Source organism: Poecilia mexicana, unplaced genomic scaffold (assembly GCF_051168715.1).
Source record: "Poecilia mexicana isolate PSO_F unplaced genomic scaffold, ASM5116871v1 scaffold_9, whole genome shotgun sequence".
NCBI lineage: Eukaryota > Metazoa > Chordata > Actinopteri > Cyprinodontiformes > Poeciliidae > Poecilia > Poecilia mexicana.
The window spans coordinates 28,498,964-28,521,089 of record NW_028263378.1 but is presented as its reverse complement, the minus strand read 5'-3'; positions in this window follow the sequence as shown (position 1 = coordinate 28,521,089).

Sequence of the window (22,126 nt, the reverse complement as noted above, 5' to 3'; positions counted from 1 at the left end):
TTGATTAAATAGTTTTGCTGCTGCAAAGTGTTTGCATTTTCTCATCTGGAGAACTAAGGTTTTGTCGATTAATCTCACAATAAAAGTTAAACTGCATGAAGAGCATCTTTGAACATCAACTTTTAAGTTTCCTTGTAGATTTATGGATTTACATAAATGTAGATGTCAATTTGTTTAATCTAAACTTCTTGAAAAGTGCCTCAAGTTGACATGTTATGAATTGGCTTTTATATAAATGAACTCAATTGAACTGAGCCAAGCTATTCATTTATAACTCTGGCTTTATTGTTTAGGGTTGTTAGCATCTTAGCATCTCTGACCACTGAGCATGATGCTGCCTCCACCATGTTCAGTGGTTCAGTTTGTGCATACTCACATGTGCAGTGTGAGCTTTTTTTGTTTAACCATTTTTTTTCACCAGGACAAAATCCCACTGTGATTAAAAACCTAGTTTTTAAGTTAGTTCTATCCAGGAGGCAGCAACTAAGACGACACAAAAAGATACACAGTTAAAAGACAACGACAAGCTCTAAAAATCAGATGCATGTCATTGGATTGACCTTTTAGTTTATATGTAAAAGCACTAAATGAGATAAATTCAGACTCAAAGTTTCGCAGGGAGAACAAAAGTCTTCTTACCCAGTTCTGACTGCAAACCTCAATAAAATATCTTGCTATATTGCAGTAGCTTATGTTACTGTAATTATAATTATATAACATGACATTTTGGAACAAAAACAAAGACGTACAGCATGCTATGGCAATAACTTGGTACATGGAGCAACATCACATTAAAGCTCCAACATATTTCTTTCTTGTGAAGTTTTTCTGCCAACATTTGTATTTTGTGCAGGTGTTTGTTCATTTGGGCCTGTGTTTGTCAGTCTGTGTTATGTGTGTGTGTGTGTTATGTAGGTGTGTGTGTGTGTGTGCGTGTGTGTGTGTGTGTGTGTGTGTGTGTGTGTGCCGTGGCTCTGTGATGTGACAGCCTGCTGTGTGTACTCATTTATGTGTAATGAATGCTTATGAGGATAAACAGATGGTGTGTTAACATGGTAAAATATGATCTGCTGCCAGACAATATGGTTGCACGCTGGTGTTTACAACACACACATTACACGCTGGGACAGGGGAGCAGCTTTGGAGAAGTCTAGTTTTTGAATGGCAGAGTAATGCTGCTCTCATATGTGCAGTAAAGCAGCTCATATGATTTTTTTTTCTTTGATTTTTGTTGTTTTTTGCAAATCATTGCGTCTGTTTTCCTTAAATCTTTGTTGTCAATCTTACATCATCAGCATAAAAAGACCAAACTGAATATCCACTCGACATGACATCACAATCTGCCCCGTTACCTACCAACCCAAGTGGAGCTCCGCCCACTTTGTTATCAGACAACGAGGATGTTTGATCAGCTGTTTTTACTGCAGCAGATGCTCTACAATGGCTGCTGGAAAAGAGAAGAGTTTGTCGATGACCATTGCTCATCCCTTTGCTGCCATTTTCACTTGTTTGAAGTTGGAGTGTGAGCGTTGAGTTGGGGGAGGGGGCGTGGCCAGGAGAAGATTATTTGCATTAAAGTGACAGAGCCTTAAAACAGCTCAGTCTGAAATGAACTCAAAATACTCAGAACTGAGCAGGTGAAATCTCTAAGAATAAATTTGTTCAAAACATTTAGTGAACATGTTTTACTTAAACCATACATTTAAAATGAAGCATAATAGATCCCCTCTAAATGGCGAAAGACACTGAAACCCAAACTATATTTAATCTACCATCTGATTAACTTTAATTCATTGTTAAGTGAATTTCAGGCTCGAGTTACAATCCAACAAAACTTGTGAAGCTGAAGGTTTACTGATTTCCGATGCTGATGCGCCCTCTGTCAGCATTTCACAGACAGTTTAACTCTGGAAATGGTGAGCAACAGGGACTTTCTGGTGCCAGTCTTCCTCAAAATCCTATCTTGTGATTTTACATATCGTTTTTCTTTTTTCGTTTTTTTTTTCCGTGGAAATCTGAACGCCCTTGTGTCAAACTCCATCCCTAGAACTTGTGGGAAGGTGGGTAATTTTTGGGCTGTTTTAGCCACGTACGGCAGATTGGTTCCTATCAGGCTGATAGATGAAGGGAGCCTCCAGATGGTCCTACAGGAGAGCCGCAGTTTCTGTGAAGCACTGCAGACACGTCCAGGTGGATCACAGAGTCGGAGAGGTTGCCATGGAGAGAATTAAAAACAAAAGCCTCGCCTCGCCTTACTTGAGGGCACACACACTGCGTGTGTGTGTGTGTGTGTGTGTGTGTGTGTGTGTGTGTACTGGCAATTCTAAATAATCATTCTCTCTAGCAAGGGGACGAGCACAAATTGAGGCAGCAGTGGTTTTATGCTTTTATGCTGGAAGCTGCACCTAGCTAGCATTTCTGTAGCTGAACCTTCATCTGTAAGCACGCCGCATTATGAGCCGGCCTGTTTCTCCAGTAGTGGCTTTAAACCAGACATCTGTGACCTGGTACACCTGTCACACTGTTGCATGTCTGCCTTTTGTTTCAATGGCACTGAAAGAAGCAATGTCATAGGAAACCATAATTATTCGTCCTGATGACCCGATGCTACCTGAGGTATCTCGGACATTTAAAAATGATGTCGTCACACAAACGCCACTGCTCTAACACAACTACCATCCAAATATCAGAGCAATGAAACTTCATTCCCATAAGGTCTCCAATCCAATCTAATCCAATCCTACTTCATTAATAAAGAACTTTAAATTACCAGAAAAAAAACCGAATCTAATTACTAACCTCGCTAAAATCCTTTATAACAAATTCAGGTATTCCCATCAGCAGTGTTGTGCAGACCTTTCATATCCACGGTATTTACGCTGGATTTTTAGCAGTAAGCTTCCCCATGAAGCAATATTTTTCTGTCAGTTTACACTTTTGCATGGACAGACTCTCAAATGGTTGATTAAAATTTTAACAGCTAATTGACGGGTCTGTAATTATTTAATCACAATCACATTTTAATCAAAACTCTACATCAACAAATTAAGCAGCATTCTCAGTTCAAAACCCCTTTTTACTGCTGAATCACTGAATAGTCATGTGAGCTTAAAGATATTTATAGTTTTTAATTTATTTAGGTTATTCAACCATCAGATTGGTGCAAAGCGCTCTTCTACTTTCAATTGTTTCATAAACTATTGAAAATATACTTCTTTGGCTGAACTGACGTTAGTGTTGGACGTCTGTGCTGCTGCCACATATTGGCATTGAAATGCTATTTTAGGCCTTTAATGGCCTAAAATAGCATGATAATGGTGATAATCTGAACACAATAGTGGGTTTTTTTTTCAATGTCCAATCGGATTTAAATTTTCTTTTCTGCTGAAGCAAAAGTTAATCCCATTAAGAAGCACCTGTTGCTGTTTGCGGATGTTGCTGGTGCGTCAGATTTTAGGGCCTACCAGAAACATGCAAATACAAAGGTTTTGGTCGAATCTCTTGTATGTAAAACAACAACAAAAAATGTGATTAATTGCATAAAAGTTTTCAACATGTTAAAACCTTTGCAGCTAATCAAAACTAATGCATTAAAGTCATGGTCCTAGATTCAATATATTTCAAGTTAGAATAAATCTAAATAAGAGACAGAGACAAATAGGACGGGATAATTAGAGTGAACTGTCAGTTATACTGGGTGAAACTATTAAACTAAACCAAATTCGTCTTTTGTCTGCAGTGTGCTTTTAGAGGAACTCTTAAATGGTACACATCTTAAGAGAGTTAACTCCATAAAGACAAAACTTTCACCCCCCCACCAGCACAAAGAGCCACACTCCTCCCTGTGACCCCGTGACCCAGCTGTCGGTGATGAATGATGACAGAGGTGTGACAGAAGAAGTCACACTAAAGAGTGATGTACAACCTGCTGGAGGAGGCACATCTATCACACACACTCTCTCCCTGTCTCACAAACACACACTCTCTCTCACATACACACACACAGAATGACAGATGGCTCTGCCCACTCTTTTGCCTCTCCTGTTCTCTGCAGACTCAGTAATATTCCCGCTATTATCTCCTCCTAAGTGCTGCCTGCATTCAGTTTGCTGTCACTGATCTGTTGTTGCTGCACATTAACCGAGCTCTGTAAATGATCTCTGGCAGACAGGAGGGTAAATCGTAACTCCCCTTTATGACATGTTTGGGATGGTTGTATACAGCCTGACTGAAAGATAAAAACACAACAAAACAGTGGGGGACACTTTATTACTAAACCTCTTTCACATTTGCAACATTTCTTGCGGGGAAAAGAAACAGCAGCAGCGACACGTTGTGTGCAGCTGCAGATGCTCCACAGAGAATGACCTGCAGATTAAGTATAGATTTACTCTCTTGCTGCTATGACATAAAGTTTTGGGTAAACAATTCTCTGTGTTTATTGTTTAAGGCGACTGTAAAAGAATTTCATTTATTTGTTTAGTGTTTTTTTTTTCTTCTTCCATGCAGCCATTTGAAATAATGCAGTGAATGAGCTACTGTATATAAATAACTGCATGGAACTGAATGAAGGGTAATTAAGGTGTCGGGGTTAACGCAACATAGCCTGCTATGACATAAACAAAACCAGGTCGATTTTTAATGTTCACATAATGCCACCTACAGTAGAACATTATACAATAAACAATAAGAAATATTCTGATTATTGACTCACATCCCAACCTCTGGCTGCTTGGTAAAACCAGGATAGTGCTGTCAAAACATATTTGCCCAACTACAGATTACCTCTGCAGTTGTTGTGTTCGGACCTAAATGTTCCTGACTGTCAAACAAACTTTAATGTCAGACAAAGATAGCCTGAGCAAAACAATACAATTATTTTAGACAATAATTCCATTTATTAATGGAAACAACGATGCCCACTGATCTGCCTCCCCAGATCTTATGACTGCTTGTGCCACCCTCAACAGAAACAGCTGCTGTGGCTCCTTGTAATGACTGTTACATCATTGTGGAGGAATCTTCACATTCTTCTTCTACAATTTTTGTTCACTTCAGCCAAAATGTAGATTTCTTTTTAACTTCTCTATCATACACTTGTTCAGACTTTGAACAGGCAGCCACTCCAAACCCTTCGTTTTGTTCATTGAGACAGATCGCTGTTAGTCTTCATGTTTGAAGTTATTATTTGTTATAGTTCCCTTAACTGTAGAACAAAGATGCTAGAGGCCAGTATGTAAAAATGGTGTTAGATTCTTCAGTGCTTTTGTGACAAAGTGCTTTCTGCTAGCCTAACATGCAGTTCGACTAGAATGTTGTTAAACAACATGGTGACTGAAAAATAGCTTCTTTTCTTGCTGAAAGTTGCAGTATCCAACTTTTATAAAAAAAAAAAAGTATTTTACATGTTAAAACTGTCACTATGTTGTGAGAGTATATTAGATCATCTGTGGAAAAAATAAAGCTAGTGCAGAATAGTGACGGCAATTGCATAACAACTTGTGGGACAGAGTTTGACAGTAAATGTTGCAGCATTTTGATATCACAAGACATTGTGGTGTGAGATCTTGTCATACTCCTAATTAACAGTCTTGTTTACTTGGAGTGAATGAGTCACTGCATCAAACTTTAACTGCTTTCAGTATTTACACGAGTAGCCTGAAGGGTTTGATCTGAGATTTCATTTCAGTTTCAGGCTGCAGCTAAGTCTTAGTCCAGAAGACCCCAAAGCGCCTCACACTACAATCAGTCATTCACCCATCCACACACTAATGGTGGCAAGCTACACTGAACAGATCTGCCCTCATGGGTAGGGCACACTGCCACCTATACCCGATCTATCAGGACTGATACAGATATTAATGAGATCAGCTCATCTGTAGTTCTCACAACCTGATGGCGCCATCCCCAACCCTAACCCTTTGGATTCAAGCTCCACATGTAGTCAGTTTATTTGTGGCTATTTCATTTCTGAATGAATACATCCTGTTGGCAGTCTTAATATTTTTATTTCCTGTCTCTTTATTTGTAATCCATAACTCAATCTGGGTCAAGTTCCACCCACAAACTGCGAATGGATGAGGAACGTGATACGGCCAGCTAGTGCAACCTCAGTTTAGGAAGATAGAAACCACGGGGGTCCAGACCCTGACTGTGATGGTATATAAAACTCTTCAGTCCAGATTCCTTTATGATGCTCTGGTGCCAGGAAGAACACAGGGGACGTCGTTTTTATAGTGATTTAAAATAGAAAACAGCCTGGCCATTCAGGCTGCACAGGCCTCTGTAGATGGATATGAACCCACAACAACCAGCGACGCCTGGACTCTGTCAGCAAACACATTGACAGTTAGATCTGACAGGAACAAACCTGCACACACATACACACACACACGCACGCACGCACGCACGCACGCACGCACACACACACACACACACACTGTCACTGTGCAATCAGGATGGATCCCACCCCATGCAGCATTTTACTGAGCAATCATCAAAGCACCATTAAATCAGAAGTGACTGCCAATAAAGGGAGGAAATTGCGGGCAGGGATTACAATGTTTGCATGATAAGGGCTATGTGTCTGTAGGGGGGGATGTAATCTGAGGGAATCACAAGATTTATGTAGCATTTACTGTGGAGCAAGTCGTAAAGTGTAATTACAAAAGGGGGGGCGTCTACACGCCACAGAGCCGCGGCCCGGCAGGCAGACTGGCAGGAAGGCGAGGAGACAAGTGATCAAGGCCTATTCATCCACACTGTCTCTCCATTTGTCTCTTCCTCCATCTCCATCTCCCTCTCTCTCTCTCTCTGTCTGTCTCTCTCCACGGCTCCAGACCCATAAATCAGTTGCAACAAGTCCGAGCTCCGGCGTGACAACAGCCCAGCCTTCTGGCAAGAAGAGAAGGGCTTCATGGAAACAATGTCTGTTTGGGTGGAGAATCGCTGACTGACATGCCGTCTGCTAAATAAAGGAGCAGACAGAAAATCCCCAGTGAGCCTGAGGACGTCTCGTGTCAGACTTCCTTTATTTCTAAGTTCATGTTCAGAAATATTGTATTTTTAAGGGGCAGGATTATGTAATGTTGACTTTTAGAGCTTTACAAAAAGCTCAAAAAGCTTGATGAGGGGATGTTATGATGTCATCCCCTCATCAAAAACACACCTGGAGTGTTGCCTTGATTATTTCATGCATGTTTGAGAAATCACTGAATCTCCATGGCAACCATCCAGCTGTTCAAAATGCCCGGGTGGACGTAGCCCAGCCTACGAGGCGCAGCTCCTCCTCACATCTGCAGTTTCTGAGCATCACAGAGCAGCTCTCACCAACCACTCCCCCACTCAGCTCCTTCAGACTAGCCAGAAGCAATTAGCAAATATCCGGTGGAACTGAGCATCTACTATAGGAGCTACTTCTTAGTACAATGCTGGTAAAAGCATTGTTAAAGGATTAATAGAGGAGCCATGTTGTGATGACTTCCTGGTGGCAGAGTTTCAGAAAGAGCAGGAGTTTTTAAAGAGACAGAGGCCCAATTTCAAGGTGTTAAAATCAGGAAGTAAAAGTTCTTTTATTTCATATTTTATATATATATATATATATATATATATATATATATATATATATATATATATATATATATATATATATATATAGCATATTAATAACACCCATAGCTAACAGAGTTACTTGATTGTGCTGTAAAATGGCACTATGAGGCTGGAAAGCACATAACACTGCCCTTTTATTTAACCAGATTTTGGGAAAAAAATCTGCTAGTGGTCAACCTTCAAATATGGCACCTGGACAAATTTATTTGAGGCAGAAGAGATGGATGGATGATTAATAGAGACAGGGAATAAAGTTGGAAAATATCAATATTTTCCATAGTTCCATGCCTGGAAATACTTTAATCATGTTATTTTCCAGACTTTTCCATACTGTATCGTCTCTGATTATTAACTGGTTAATAATTTAACTATTGATTAGATGAAGTCTTCTGTTTCACACTGTTCATGGTTTTTCACCTCAGCTCCAACTCTCTCTGCACTTCTGAATGCTTTGAAAGTTGAGCGTCACCAAGTAAGGAGACGTCTCTGATAGTCTGATTCCATAAAACACGATGATCTGGTTTAGAGCCCAATGACAAAAACATACATACAGTATTTATGTGTTTCCACTGTGATGCTTCAAATCTTTCTGAAGCCTCACAGAGCGGGCAGTGGACGGTTGTTGACCATGTCTGCCTCTGGGACGCGCGGCTTTGTTTCCACTACATTTTCGGTTCACTTTCAGAGAAATCAAGAGAGACAGATGATACGGGAGAAAGCCAAAAGGCAGACAGAGCTGCAACTTGCAATTAGGAAAATCCCCTGAGATTTATGTCCCTGTTTACAATTCCTTCTCCATCCCTCTGTTAGAAAGAAACCATCACCACGATAAATCACCTTTGTTTAAATGAATGGGACATTTGGGGCCTTTTAAACTGAACCTAGCTTGTCTGGAAACTTTCAAAAGGCCAGAGAGAATCTCTCTGACACAGTGGCGTACGCAGACATTTTGGGGGGCCAGGTGCTGTGAGTGGGCACCTTGGATCCGCCTCACTGGTACCGGTCCATTGTTCCAGTAATCAGCCTCCCAGTATTTAGCACTTCTCTTTCAGTCACTCCTCGCTGTTAACTTTACGTATCTGGCTCCCGTTTGTCCCCGTTTTGATTAATTGTCATCACAATAAATTGCAATTAATGATGATTAAATTGCTCTCTCAAAACTATCTGTATTGTTGGGATTGTTATTGTCACTCTTCCCTCCATTTTTGTTCAATGATAGTATTAATAAATATGAAAATATGATTAAATCCAGTTACTGTGTGCAGCTTAGTGATACAAACCAAACTTTTTTTGTGTGACTGGTTCTCAAAGAAGTATGTTACAAATGGGAATGTTTGTCATTTCATGAAGTGTTTGGTTGCTGCGCCACGCCGTCACAGTCATACAGTCACCAAAAAAAAGGAGTAATCAATAGCTGTTATCGCTACTTTTATCGTTATCGTGATAGTATCACAAAATATCGCAATAAAAGTTTAAGTCTGCATCGCTAAAGGTGTTGTTTTAGCTACATTTTTTTTTTTTAAATGGCCTCACATTTTACTCACGTGACCTCTGAGACACGGCAGAATCCATCACACCAAACGGGTTTACAGATAATTCAGGTTTGGGCTCGTCTGTCCACAGAATACCATTCCAGAAGTGTTGGCCTGTATTCTTCTCTCTTTCCTTCATGTTTTTCTTTGAGAGCAAATGAAAGTTCAACCTGTTCAATTCGACATGAACAGCAGAAGGATTCTGGGTTCAGGAGAAATTTATTTGTTTTGAAATGTCCTCCATTTGATGTTTGGTCAAATGACTGATTTACTGTTTAAATCCATTTCCAGACTCGTGAAAACTAATTTTCTTTCAGAATGTCTCTGATGTCTCTCTGATTCTCACCATGGTTTTCACTAGATGAGGTTTAAACACGACAAACCTCATTCACAATACCAAGTGATTCTGTTTTTATCACTTGCACCGTGTTTAAAAACAAAAACACAGTTTTATATATTTCAAATGTTTTAAGAGGCTTTTTAAAAAAGAGATGAACATATCTGATAGCAAACTAAGCGATCATAAATTATGTGGTGTGATGAAGTGTGCAGCGAGCTATAGATTTGAAAAGTATTCATTTTTTCTGAATCTTCCCCTGCGGAAATGGTTTGAATGTGAACAATTAAAAGATAAGCTGAGGGACAATGAAATCTGTGCTGATAGGATTCACCAATGAATGATAAAGCTTTTAAACCCAATTTCATGTTTCAATTAGTGCGGCAGAGTCAATCAGAACGTAGTGTCCAAAGAGATTCATCTATTGCTTTATGTGATGGAGATTGAATTACTTTTCTGGATGGTGGATTTAGATTTGAACCTCCGTCTCAGGCTGCCCAGCTGTGGCGTCAAATACATAACAATACACATAATGACAATACCCTCTTGAACAAATGTTACATATTGCTTTACATTGAAATGAAAATCAATTAAAACATATGACACGAGAAAAATTCAAGTGTTAAAGTGAGATTTAAAAATCAGCACAAACCTCGTCTACTCACAAGATCCCCATCAACCTGATCGTTGTGGGGCCCCTGCTGAGGGGCCCGGGTTCACAGAGAGATTAGAGGGGTTAAACCAGGGTCGGCGTCAGGTCAAGAACTCGCTAAGCCTGTTCTTCTTCTTCTTTTTCCTTCTTCTCTCTCTTCCTCCTCCTCCTCCTTCCCAACACATGAATCTTTTTTTCTCCTCCTCCTGTCTACCTCTCCCAGGCCATCCCAGGCCGCACAAGCTGTTTTTCTCTGTTTGCTGTCATCCCTTACACACACACACACACACGCACACGCACACACACACACACCCTGAAGGACTGCCGGTCCTGCTGTTCAGTAATGCCACAACTGTCAGTGAGCTCTGAGAGGCAGAGAGCTTTCAACACATGAGCATACAGGTAGTGACTGAGACACAATTAACCTGCTGTTTGTCTTGTCACTAAGTCTACAAGATGGCAGCTTGGCACTGAATACACACACGCATACGCACACCCACGCACGCGCACACACACACACACACACACACACACACACACACGCACACATATATAAACAGAAAGAATTATTGGCAAGAAGGCATAGATCTCAGTTTCGAAGGCCAAAGCTTTTCTCCAAACAGCCTCATATGTTGTCGTCACCTTCAGTGTTACACTCCTGCTTTCACAATCCTCAAACAAAAAGAAAAAAAAAACAAACACAAGAAAGAGGCAGCGTCCCGATCAGCAGCCGTTTCTGATGAAAGGTTCTGCAGCAGTCGGACATTTGCGAACTTTGTTTTTGAAGTTGAAAAAGAACAGAAAAGAAAAAAAGAAAAACTCAAGTCTCGTTTTTTACCAACCCACTTCCTAAATGTGTGATGGAGTGTTAGGGCAATGCTAGGAAAAATTTTAAAAATAAAATCATGAGAATTAAATATTATGAAGATAAAGTCATAAAATTACGAGTTATAAAGCTGTAATATTACAAGAATAAAGTCTTAATATTACTAGAAGTCACACGACAGTCCTAGTATTAAGAGAATAATCACCACATTGTGACTCTATTCTCAAAATAGTACGACTTTATTCTTGTAATATTACTAATTTATACTATATGAATGTTATTTAAACTTTTTCATTTGTTTTTGTTAGTATGGCTTTATGCTCCATCGCGCTACGGCTCCATGATCTGAGAGAAATCATTTGAATTGTGAACATGTCATGGGTAACCAAGCTATTAAAGGTGTAGTTCAACAGTTTTAAAGTGAAGTTCTGTTAAAAATATTCTAAACAATAAAATAGTGGTTTCCTACCTTTAAAAAATCTCAATAGTGTCATTATGGTTCAAGCAAATTCCACTTTGTGAACTTTTTATGCAGTTTTCAAATCTAGATTTGACTAATTACACAGAAATGTACAATTAGAAAGGAAACTGAGGTTGGAGGTGGTGCAGCACAGAAAGTCTTCCTGTGTGAACAGTACTCTGAACAGAACTAGTGAACCATTTAAAGTGTATAAATTGACTTAAATAAGGGATAAACTGCTCAAATAAATTAATATGATATATATATTATTTCACACTGCTGACAGAAAAAGTTTTATTTTTTGGATTTTCATACTGTTTGTGGTGAATCATTGTAAGTGACCTGACCCGGCAGCCTCCAGCATCAAAGATTGAAGAGATGTTGACTCTTGTAGATTTAATGCAGAGAACGAAACGGAAATGAGAAGGCAAACAAGGCAAAAGCCAACCGAACTGAAACAAATGATCCGCTGTGCGCTACAGTGCTCAAATGTGTTTCCCAATACTGTAGAAAACATTACACCACATTCATCAAGATGAAGCAAAAACAGATCCTTCTCCTTTGACAGTGCCGGCCCGATGCCCGGCGCTGTCAGACGTCTCAGACGTCTGAAGCAGGAAATGGAAACCAGTACTGTGATGCTGGTTTTGCTTTTTGACTGCCGCTGTCTTGCAGGAAAGGTATTCTGTGTCTGCGAGCAATGCCAGGAGACAAGGCTGTGACATGAACATGATGAATTCCTCGCTCATTTAATTGCTGTTTTACAGTTCAGTGACAGCCCTCAGCTAAATAAGCTGTCACACACACAGTGCAGCACTCCACCTGGTATTAGAAGCAGCAGCAGGGAAGTTTTGGTGTTTCGGTTTGTTTCCTTGTTTAATAGCTGGAACTCATTTTGTGCTACTGAAAGTGGATAGATTTGTATAAGCACAGCATTTAACAACAACATGCTGGGCTGGCCATTGGGCTTACCGGGCACCTGCCCAGTGGGTCATCGATGAGTTTAGGCTGGGATGTTTATTGATACACAAAACTGGTATATTGGCCTATTAGTCAAAATTGATTTTGGACTGGACCAATTACAGTAGCCGAGGGTTGACGCCTCCTACCTCTTGGTTGACAGTAATTGACTGGTAATGGCAGTGACTGATGTAAATAGTTACATGATATATTCATTATTCAGCCATGACGCTAGTGCTCGTCATCCATCAGCCAATAAGAGGAGACGTTGGCGTCTGATTCAGGCATTGGACCAACAAGCCCCGCCTACTTGGAAGCGGCTACGTATGCAGCGTTTTGGGGAAATTGTAGTCGGCCATTTTACAGAAGCGCTATGGATTAAACACTTTGGAATGATGCACAACTTCTTATGAACTGTGTGATGCTGTGAGAGCTCTGGTGGAACCAGAGGCACATTGTCTGAAAAAAAAACCATCCTCCTACCACTTCCTGTCATCTTCTTCGGCGTTTTCGCCAGTAGTATCACCCAGTTGTTGGGAAAAAAAAGTGTTTGCGTTGCAGTTTTGTGATATAAATCGACTTTGATACGGTTGAAAAACCTCCTCATCCAAGCGCAAAAACTTTTCTATCAAAAAATACATGTATTATTCAAAACAGACGTGTTTCCATTAATGAAAGGTATTTTCAAACTTTCAATTTGCACAATTTCACGGCTAATGGAAACACAGTGATCGATGTTTGCTGGCAGCGGCAGTGAAGCGTCCACACCTCAGCAGCAGCTGACGGCGGAGGATCCTGGCATGGGGAAGAGGGGAAAATAGTTGTCATAATTACAAAACTCAGCGCTTTTCACAGCAAAGTTCCTCTGTTGCATCAGTTGTTGTTGCTACAGTTTTGACCTCTGCACCGCTGATCTCTGCCTTGTCAAGGGATAAAAAAAGAATCGGTTTGCCCCGTCTGTCTGCTCCCAGCACTATGTCTACACTGTATGTTGGTGTTGGAACGGAGGGACTGTGTGGAGCAGCAGCAGCAGGAGGAGGAGGAGGAACAGAGGCGGTTTGTCATAGGAGTCATCAGTAACTGTCGCCACTGTGCTGCAGGCTTAATTAACTAGCTCGCTCGTTAGCATCGCTGCCCCCTTTTCTCTCCCTCCTCCGCCGACTTGCCGGCTGCTCCGAATAGAAACGCCTGATTATTCTGTGCTCCAGTCGCGGCCAATTACAGCCACCAAATGGAACAACATTAATCAAATCTTTAGTATGGTGGCAAACTTCGGGGTATCAGATTGCGGAGGGGCGCAAAACTAATATGTCACTGTCACTGGCGGTTGCGCAGGCATTTAGCAGCTAGCATAACGGAGTCCTATCGCAGCCCGTGTAATAGGGAGGCCGATCTGGAAAGCATTAGCATAACATGGCACCAGAAAAAGCAGTCTGTCCTCGACCCCGGCTGGTTTTTCTTTTTACCCGCCCCGCCCGTCGCGGCTCCTGTAGCTCCTTTTTCATGTGCAGTCAGACGGGAGGAGGTTTGCAAAGTAGATGGATAGAGAAAAGGAAACATGGAGGGGTAATGTGAGGTGAACGGTAGGAAACGGAGGGGACAGCGGAGGAGAACTATGATAGTTTTTCCATCCGGTCGGAATGAGGAAACCAAAGGAAAACACGCTTTCCTGGAAGACAATGTGCTGGAGAGAGATGAGACTCGGTTCTCAGAGCAGGCCTGTTCAGACTGCAGCCTATGAATCATTTACGGCCGTAAGAATAATTTTGTGCGGCCCGGCGACCACAATTCTGGAATGATAGAAATCTTGCCCTCCGCAGGTAGTTCATCTAGCCGAAACTTTTTGTTTTCTTAGACATTTTTAGGGTCGCATTTCGTTTTGTCCAACCATTCATTAAACTTGGCTTAAGACGGCTAGTGTTTTCAAAGAGAGAGTGATCTATAACCTGTTCTTATGAAGCAGTATTTTGGTTTCTTGGAGGATAAAAACAGAATGCTAAAATTTGTATGCTAAGAGGGAAATAATTTCTTTGCTATCAGATCGTATCCTAAAACCTAAATTTACTAGTTGATTTACACAAGACATGTCTTTCCCAGGTTTGTGCGCTATATTCAGCTTTTTGTTGATATATATTTTCACTTTTTCTTGCATTTAAATCTAAAATAGGTAAGCAAAAAAAAAAACTTCATTCTCTCTGTGTGCTCCTAATTTAGCATAGATTTCTGTTGCTAGGTGCAAAAAAATAAAGTATAATGTAAAAAAATTATGTATGGAAAACAATCACCCCAAAAATGTTGGGAATTTAAAACTTTCCTTTTATTACGGCAAACTTACAACTTCCTCTTTATGTTTTGGAGATACAGAAATGTACACATCCGTTTTATTTGTCCCATTTTGATATTGCAAGTTTATTGTTGAGCATGTTAAGAGTAATTTTTGTGAATAATAATAAATATATTTTACTTTACAGAAGTTGGCTTCTATGCGTCACAAATCTGGAGCAAACTTCAAGAAAACTGCAAATATAATGAAACACTGACTCCCTTTAGATCAAGGCTCAAAATCTATATTATGGTTTATATTATTCTTATGAACCATTATAAATGTAACATTGGCCAACAGATTCGACGTGTATTGATGATCTTAGTAATGGCTCCTGTCAAAATATAAGGTTTGTCATTGGTTAAAAATAATCACATAAATGAAAAAACAACAGATTCAAACAAATATCTAAGAAAGTGAACCAAAAATGTCCGTCCAGTTTTCTGTTTTCTGTTGACGTTTGAAAGTATTCATCACAGGCCAATGAAAACTTTCAACTTGGCAAGTTTCTCATTGCGGCAGGCAGAACAGCGGCTCCGGACCCGCGCAGCCCGTGGGATCACGACCCAACAGAGAGAGAAAGAAAAAAACCTGGTCTTGCCATCTCTCCCAGCTTCCCAGGGCTCAACCCCCGACCATCGTCAAGCCGCAGCCCGAGCCAGCCAGAGGACACGGCCGTATAATGGCCTCATTAGGACAAATGATTAAAGCCCGACTGAAATGTGCTAAATGCCTGTGTCACTGAAGTGGCCTTTAAACAGGCATAAATAAACAAGAGTTATGCTGAAGGTTTGGGTGTGCACCCTGGCAGCATAATAAATTACAGGGTAATGATATTAAAAGCACAGAGTCGTTAAGATGCCAAGCGGGGGATGCCATAAATCCAGACGCGGGCTCCCACTGGCTGTCCCCGAGCCGAGTAATTAAAGCAGATTTATGAGGCGCATTACATCAGTGCTAGATAGTTCATATATCGGCCTCCTTTATTGGACAGCCTGACAGGCGCCAAAAAATATTGTTTGGAGTTCCTGGCCCCTCGCAGCTGAGAGGCCTCTCCCAGCACTCCATCTTTTGTTGTGTCAGTCCTGCGTGGTCGTGATGGATGGAGCGATCCACTCCCCGCTCCATCCCTTCCTCTATGGGAGACTCGTGACGGTACCAAATAGCTTTATCGTCACTTGGCAGATTTTCTTTTTTTTTCTTTTTTTCCACACACACACCCTCCCTGTCCTCCTCAGAGGGGAAGACAAAAGAGACACAGACACAAGTGAGACGGACAGCAGAGGGGAGGGGAGAGGACAAAGGAGCAAAAAGGAGAAGTGGGAGAACTGGAGTCAGAAGTGGGAAAAAGAAAAAAGAAAAGAAAAAAAAGAATGGGATTCTTGTGTTACATCCTAAACATGTCTTACAGGGTTGGATAAACGGGTCGCACTGACAGGAAAACAAGACTGACAGCCGGGTGATTAAATGCTGGAAGAGGAGCTCTGTTGTCAGCGTTCAGGAGTTTCGGCTCAGATCTTATAAAATGTTTAAATCTGCTTGGCAGAGAGCAGCTGGGTGAGAGGGGCTCCTCATCCATCCACCATCCTTCAGACAGACACTGTTATCACAGACGTGTCCATTACTCTTTGAGTTTTTCTTCATTTTTCATCCCCACAACCCCAAACTTCTGTGTGTTATATGAGAATTGTGGGTATTAGAGTAATGAAAGTGTTGCATTATGGTGAAGTGGAAGGAGAGCTATGAATATCTTCAATATTTGTTTTCTACAAGTAAGATGAAGTGTTTCTAGTGACACCGACACGATGCTGCTTATTCTCTAAGGTTCTCTGGAAAATCTGAAGTCAAATAAAGGCTGGTTTAAAAGTGAGATTATGTTTACCGAGGACATAGTGCTATTTTACAACACGATCAAGTAATTATGTTAACTGAAGTTGTAAAAAATTGCTGTCGGTGTCAAATATGACTTAAAAGAAATTGGACTTCACAATTTAATGAAATTGGGTCTCTGTCTTTTTAAAAACTCCTGCTGTTTCTGAAACTCCACCTTCAGGAAGTCATCACAGTATGGCTCCTCTATTAACCCTTTAAAACTGAGATATTTCTCAGTGACACCGACACGATGCTGCTTATTCATCGTGTCTGCTTATTCATATTGTGTACACATATATGTGTACAATATGTACACATATTGAGCTCAATATGTACACAGTTCTATCAGATGTTTGCTAATTGCTGCTGGCTAGTCTGAAGGAGCTGAACAGGGGAGGGCTGATCGGTGAGGTGGAAACTTAAAATCTGCAGCTCCAAGTTGGAGCTTTGTCTGAAGATCCAGGCATTTTGCTCAGCTGACTGGTTGCCATGGGAGATTGAAGGATTTCTTTTAAAAAATGCATGAAAGAATCGAAGAAACACTCCCCGAATGTTTTTTATGAGGGAATAACATTATAACATGATGTAAACGTCAACAAAGGTTGATTTTAAACAATACTGCCCCTTTAAGTGATATTAACTCATCTGTAGTATCTTAATTTTTTTTCTTCCAAATATTAGTCAAAATTCTGACAAATGGTTAAAGCCATTACTCTTCCTCAGTTAAATCATAACTGAGGATTTGAAATCATAAACTATATAAAGTAATTTCACATGGAGACTAAATGGCGCACATCCAACTTGAGAATACGTTTTTATGATTAAGGCTAAACTTTGACTAGAAATAAGTAATTGTGAACATCGCCAATGGCAACTCAGGAGAAAGGAAGAAATGTATTTGAATAAATTAATAACATTTTTAATAAACTGTTTTGTGTCCTCGTGGTTCCTCAGAGCTGAATAGCTCAAAATGCTGCAGTATTTTTCTTAAAAAACAAGAAATAAAATTGTGTTTTTCTTCTGCCAGCTACATAACTTGCAGGTTTTCTTTAACTGTGGAGTATCTGCCGCCACCCTTTGACTTGCAGTGTTATGTGGCTGTCGACACGTAGAATTCATGTGGATCCTACTAGATGCCAGGTGCTACCTGGTGCTAAATACTAATACTAATACTAATAATACTAATAACTAATACTACCAGGTGCCAAACTTTACAACAGACAATTCTTAGCAGACGATTAAACAGTAGAAATGGCTGACAGGACATCAGTTTAGCCAATGGGTGAACTTACATTACCGTGAAAGTGAGACAAAGGCCGCAGACAGACAGAGCGCTACTAGTGAGGAAAGGAGAATTGCAAATATGAAATCCTGGACACGTTAGTCCAAAAGGAACATTTCTCCTGAGGAAATCATTAAATATCCATCTAAATTGAGATTACATAATCTAAAAGAAAAAATTGGTGCAAGCGTAAACGCTGCTTTTAGTATTAAGGGAAAGTATTCTGAGCATCTCTCGAGGGAAATTTCTTAATGCAAGTTAAAAAAAAAAAATAAAAATCTTGGCACCTGTCCATACCTGTGCAAGCATAGACAGCTACAAACTGTTAAAAAGTAATCACACTTCTGCTCCCACCACATATACAACCTACACATAGCCGTACATTTCATAATGTCTCTGTGGTTAAAATCATCCCTGCACCTCAATAAAACCACTGAGCTCCTTAGCTGCTGATGAACCTTAAACGCTCCCACAGGAAACAAGCTCCCACAGCCAGACAACTTAATCAGTTTGGCAGTATGTAATTTTAATAGCTCCTACAATTAAGCTGCGTATTAGAAGAAATCGGGTCATAAATCATGTTAAACGCTGTTGCGTATATATTTCCTGTCATTAAAAAAAAAAGAAAAAGAAAAACGTTGTTCCATTGCTACAAGTGCAAAGCAGAGGTTACGTTCAGGTAAATCTTCTTTGTGAAAGATGGAAATAAAAATGGATTGAGAAGAAATAGAAATTGTTCTAAATTAGTGCTTTTCAAGCAGCATGCTTTCATTAATATGAAGGAATAACATAAATGTCGGAGACTAGATGAAACTGAGCGTCCATTCACACCAGTTTGCTCTAATCAAATTTGCCTAGAAAGTCCAGTTTGTTTGGTGAGATGTGAACGTGTAATCAAACTCTGAGACAAACAAAAAAAAAAAACAAAAAAAACTCTGCTCTGCCTGAAAACCCAAGTCTGACAAGGTGCGATGCAAGCAGACTGGATGCCGTTTCAGAAGCAGGAAGTGAACTATAGAACACAGCATTCTGGGTAAATACAACCAAAATAAAAACATGCTAGCTTTACGTTAGCAAAAGAAATGACTTGAAAAAGAAAAATCCTACAACCGCTGAAATCTTTCACCACTGTGTAAGAAAAGTGTTCATCCACATAAACGTGGTGAATTACATCACTCAGCGTTGTTTTAAACATGCCCACCCTGTAGGGGGCAGTGTAGCTCAAAGCTAAAACCTGTGTCAGCCAATCACAATCCCTCATGACAATCACAACTTCCTGTTAGGAATTAACTAGAGAGTTTGAACTACTTTTAAATACCATGTTACAATATAAAATTAACAAAACACAGGACAATGCTGATTGGTAATCATGTCAAAGCAGGTATGCGGATGCATGTGGAGGTCGCACTGCTTTATTTGGGTCAGACTGTAACTCTCCAGTTTCCAACGTACAAATAAGGAGAATTCTCCTCTCAGCTCTGAGTTTTTATTATTTATTTTAGTGATAGTTTATGTATGGATGAAAGGCCAACATTTTTCACACACATTTCCAGCATGTTTGAGGTTTTTGAAACTCCTCCTTCGCACCTGTGCAGACCGTAAGGCTTACCGTTACAAGATGTTGAGAAAAGGCAGCAGGAAAAACCCGCAATAGCGGGTTAACCACAAGACAAAAAAAAAGTACAAATAATTGTGTTAATATGGACGCTTGTACTTCTCACACACACACATACACATAAAAAATAAAAATAAAACGCACACACTGCTGTGTTTGCCCTTTTCTCTACAGGTGCTCCACAGAGAGCCTCTCCTAACCACCAGTGTCAGTTTGGAAGCTCTGCGCGACCCACATCTCTGTCCTACTAAATTAACCACTGTGACAGCTGTTCCTCCCTGGTCTCCATAGGGTGTGTGTGTGTGTGTGTGTGTGTGTGTGTGTGTGTGTGTGTGTGTGTGCGCGCGCGCGCGTGTGTTTGTGTGTGTGTGTGAGTATTAAGGTGGGGGATATCTAGCTAACAGCATAAAATGCCTGCTTTGTCCTTTAGAATAATAGGCCAGGGCAGTGTTATTTCAACCGTAGCTTGGTCCTCGTTCATTTTATTATCTGCTGATAATTCATCTTGTTTTCTGTTGGATGTGTTGAACATGTGCCGGCTGTCCGGTTCGGTTGGTTCACATGTACAGTCCACAGTGTACAGTGTTTACTTGAGGACAATATCTTCAAGTCTTTCTTGAGTTTAGTTTTTGGCTCCTCTGCCCTCCTCTATGAACCTGGCAACAGTTGCCGTCTGCAGAATCGCTCCCATCTCAGCTGCTGACGTTTGTAACTCCTTGGGCGTCGTCATGGTGACCCGTTGTGCTCTCACACCAGCCTCCTTCTGGCACGCTCACCCAGTCCGTGAGCACGGCCTGATCGAGGCAGATTTACTGTATCATTATTACTTTATTGTATCATTTTACAGCACAATCCAGTAACGTCAGCTGTCATAAGAACGCCAAGTGTATCAAATATGACTTGAGACAAAATTGACTGCATAATCTAACACCGTGATATTGGACCTCTGTCTCTTTAAAAACTCCTGCTCTTTCTGAAACTACGACTTTAGGAATTCATCACAACATGACTCCGCTTTTAACCCTTTCACAACATTTCACTATATATGAAGTAGCTTGTAAGATGAACTCAGCTGATGCTCAGTTCCACCAGGTGCCTGCTAATTGCTCATGGCTAGTCTGAAGGAGTTGGACGGAGGGAGTCTCTGCTCTGTGAGGCAGAAACTCGGAAGCTTGGAAACTGGAGTTTTGTCATCAAAGCTTGTTTTACAAACTTGAATGGTTGCCATGGAGATTAAATGATTTCTCAAACATCCATTAAAGAATCACGGCAACAATCCAGGTGTGTTTTTGACGAGGGAAAAACATTATAACATTATGAAGCAAACCTAAAAAAGTCTATTTTACATCTTACTGACCCTTTAGCTACCATTATTTTTGCAGAAATCATTTTTCACTTTTACATCAGATGATTGTATTTAATTTTTTTTGGTAGAAAAAGCCAAGTTATGTTGATTATGATTGCTTCGTAAACATCCAAGGGAGTGAATCATTTTTATAGGCACTGTATGTTCAGACAGGGGCCTGACTGTACATTAGCCACAGCAGGTGTTCTACTGGACCTCGTGTTCTTTGTATCGGTTTCATTTTATTTGAGTATCATTAGTCACTACCATGCGGTATTAGCAGAGGACTGGTGCGGTGCTCAAATGAACACGTCCGTCAGATGTGGTAACTTTGTGAACTCTACTTTGACGAATTGGAAGTGAGTGCTATAAAACGGCACAATGTGCCTGGAGAACACATAATACCCCCTCCATTTTAAACAATCCACACCAGCAGCATCCGGTCAAAGGTCAACTCCTCAACTCCTTTGTAACCTGCTCTATTCAGAAGTGAACGTTATCTACAGGTGAAGTCCAGTAATCTGGTCTGACACCAAGGTGTGTGTTTGAGGCGCCAGCTGACACACTGAAATGATGAGTGTGTGTTGCCCCTCAGCTTCTGAATTGCAATCAATCTGTGTGCATGTCGTCATGCGGCAGTTTTGCTTTTTTTCACCAGACATTTTTACTTTTTTTTTTCCTTTGCATTTTGACTCACAAGTTCCTGTTAAGTGTTGTGTAACGAATTGGGTATATGTGCGTCTGAAAGCATCCTCCCCGTCCCCGTCTGCGTCCTAACAGGCTAAGAATCCTGAGACCCAACGAAAGCAAACAAGCAGCGTGCAGCCGAGGGTAGCCTCTCCGCTCCATCGCCGTGATATGCCTTGTCATTCGTCTCGTCTTCCTCCGCTTCCCAGCCTTCATTTCCCCTCCCGATGGTCGGGGTGTCTTCTAAAGTTCAGTTCTGCCTAATTTACTGTGCCCTCCGCTGCCCTGTGCAATCATTAGCTGTGCACACCAATCCTGCACACTGGCTCACACTCCGTTCTCATCAAATGTCTTTGCGCAGCAAGAAAGCAGCATCAATTAATTAAAGGCTAAATTGCCCTGTGCCTTCAGGATATGCACTGGGACAAGTAGGGGCCTGCAGAATTAAGGTCGGGTGAGGAGGTTAGGTGTTGGAGCTAAATTATTTTGTGAGGGTAGAGTTATTCAAGTGGCTTGGAAGCCTTTCGCCTATCCTCTTGCAGCTGGAGTGTTTGTGGAGAATGTGGTACTCCGTTGAACATCAGCAACACATTGTTAGTCAAGAAAAAGTGCCTTGTGATGGAA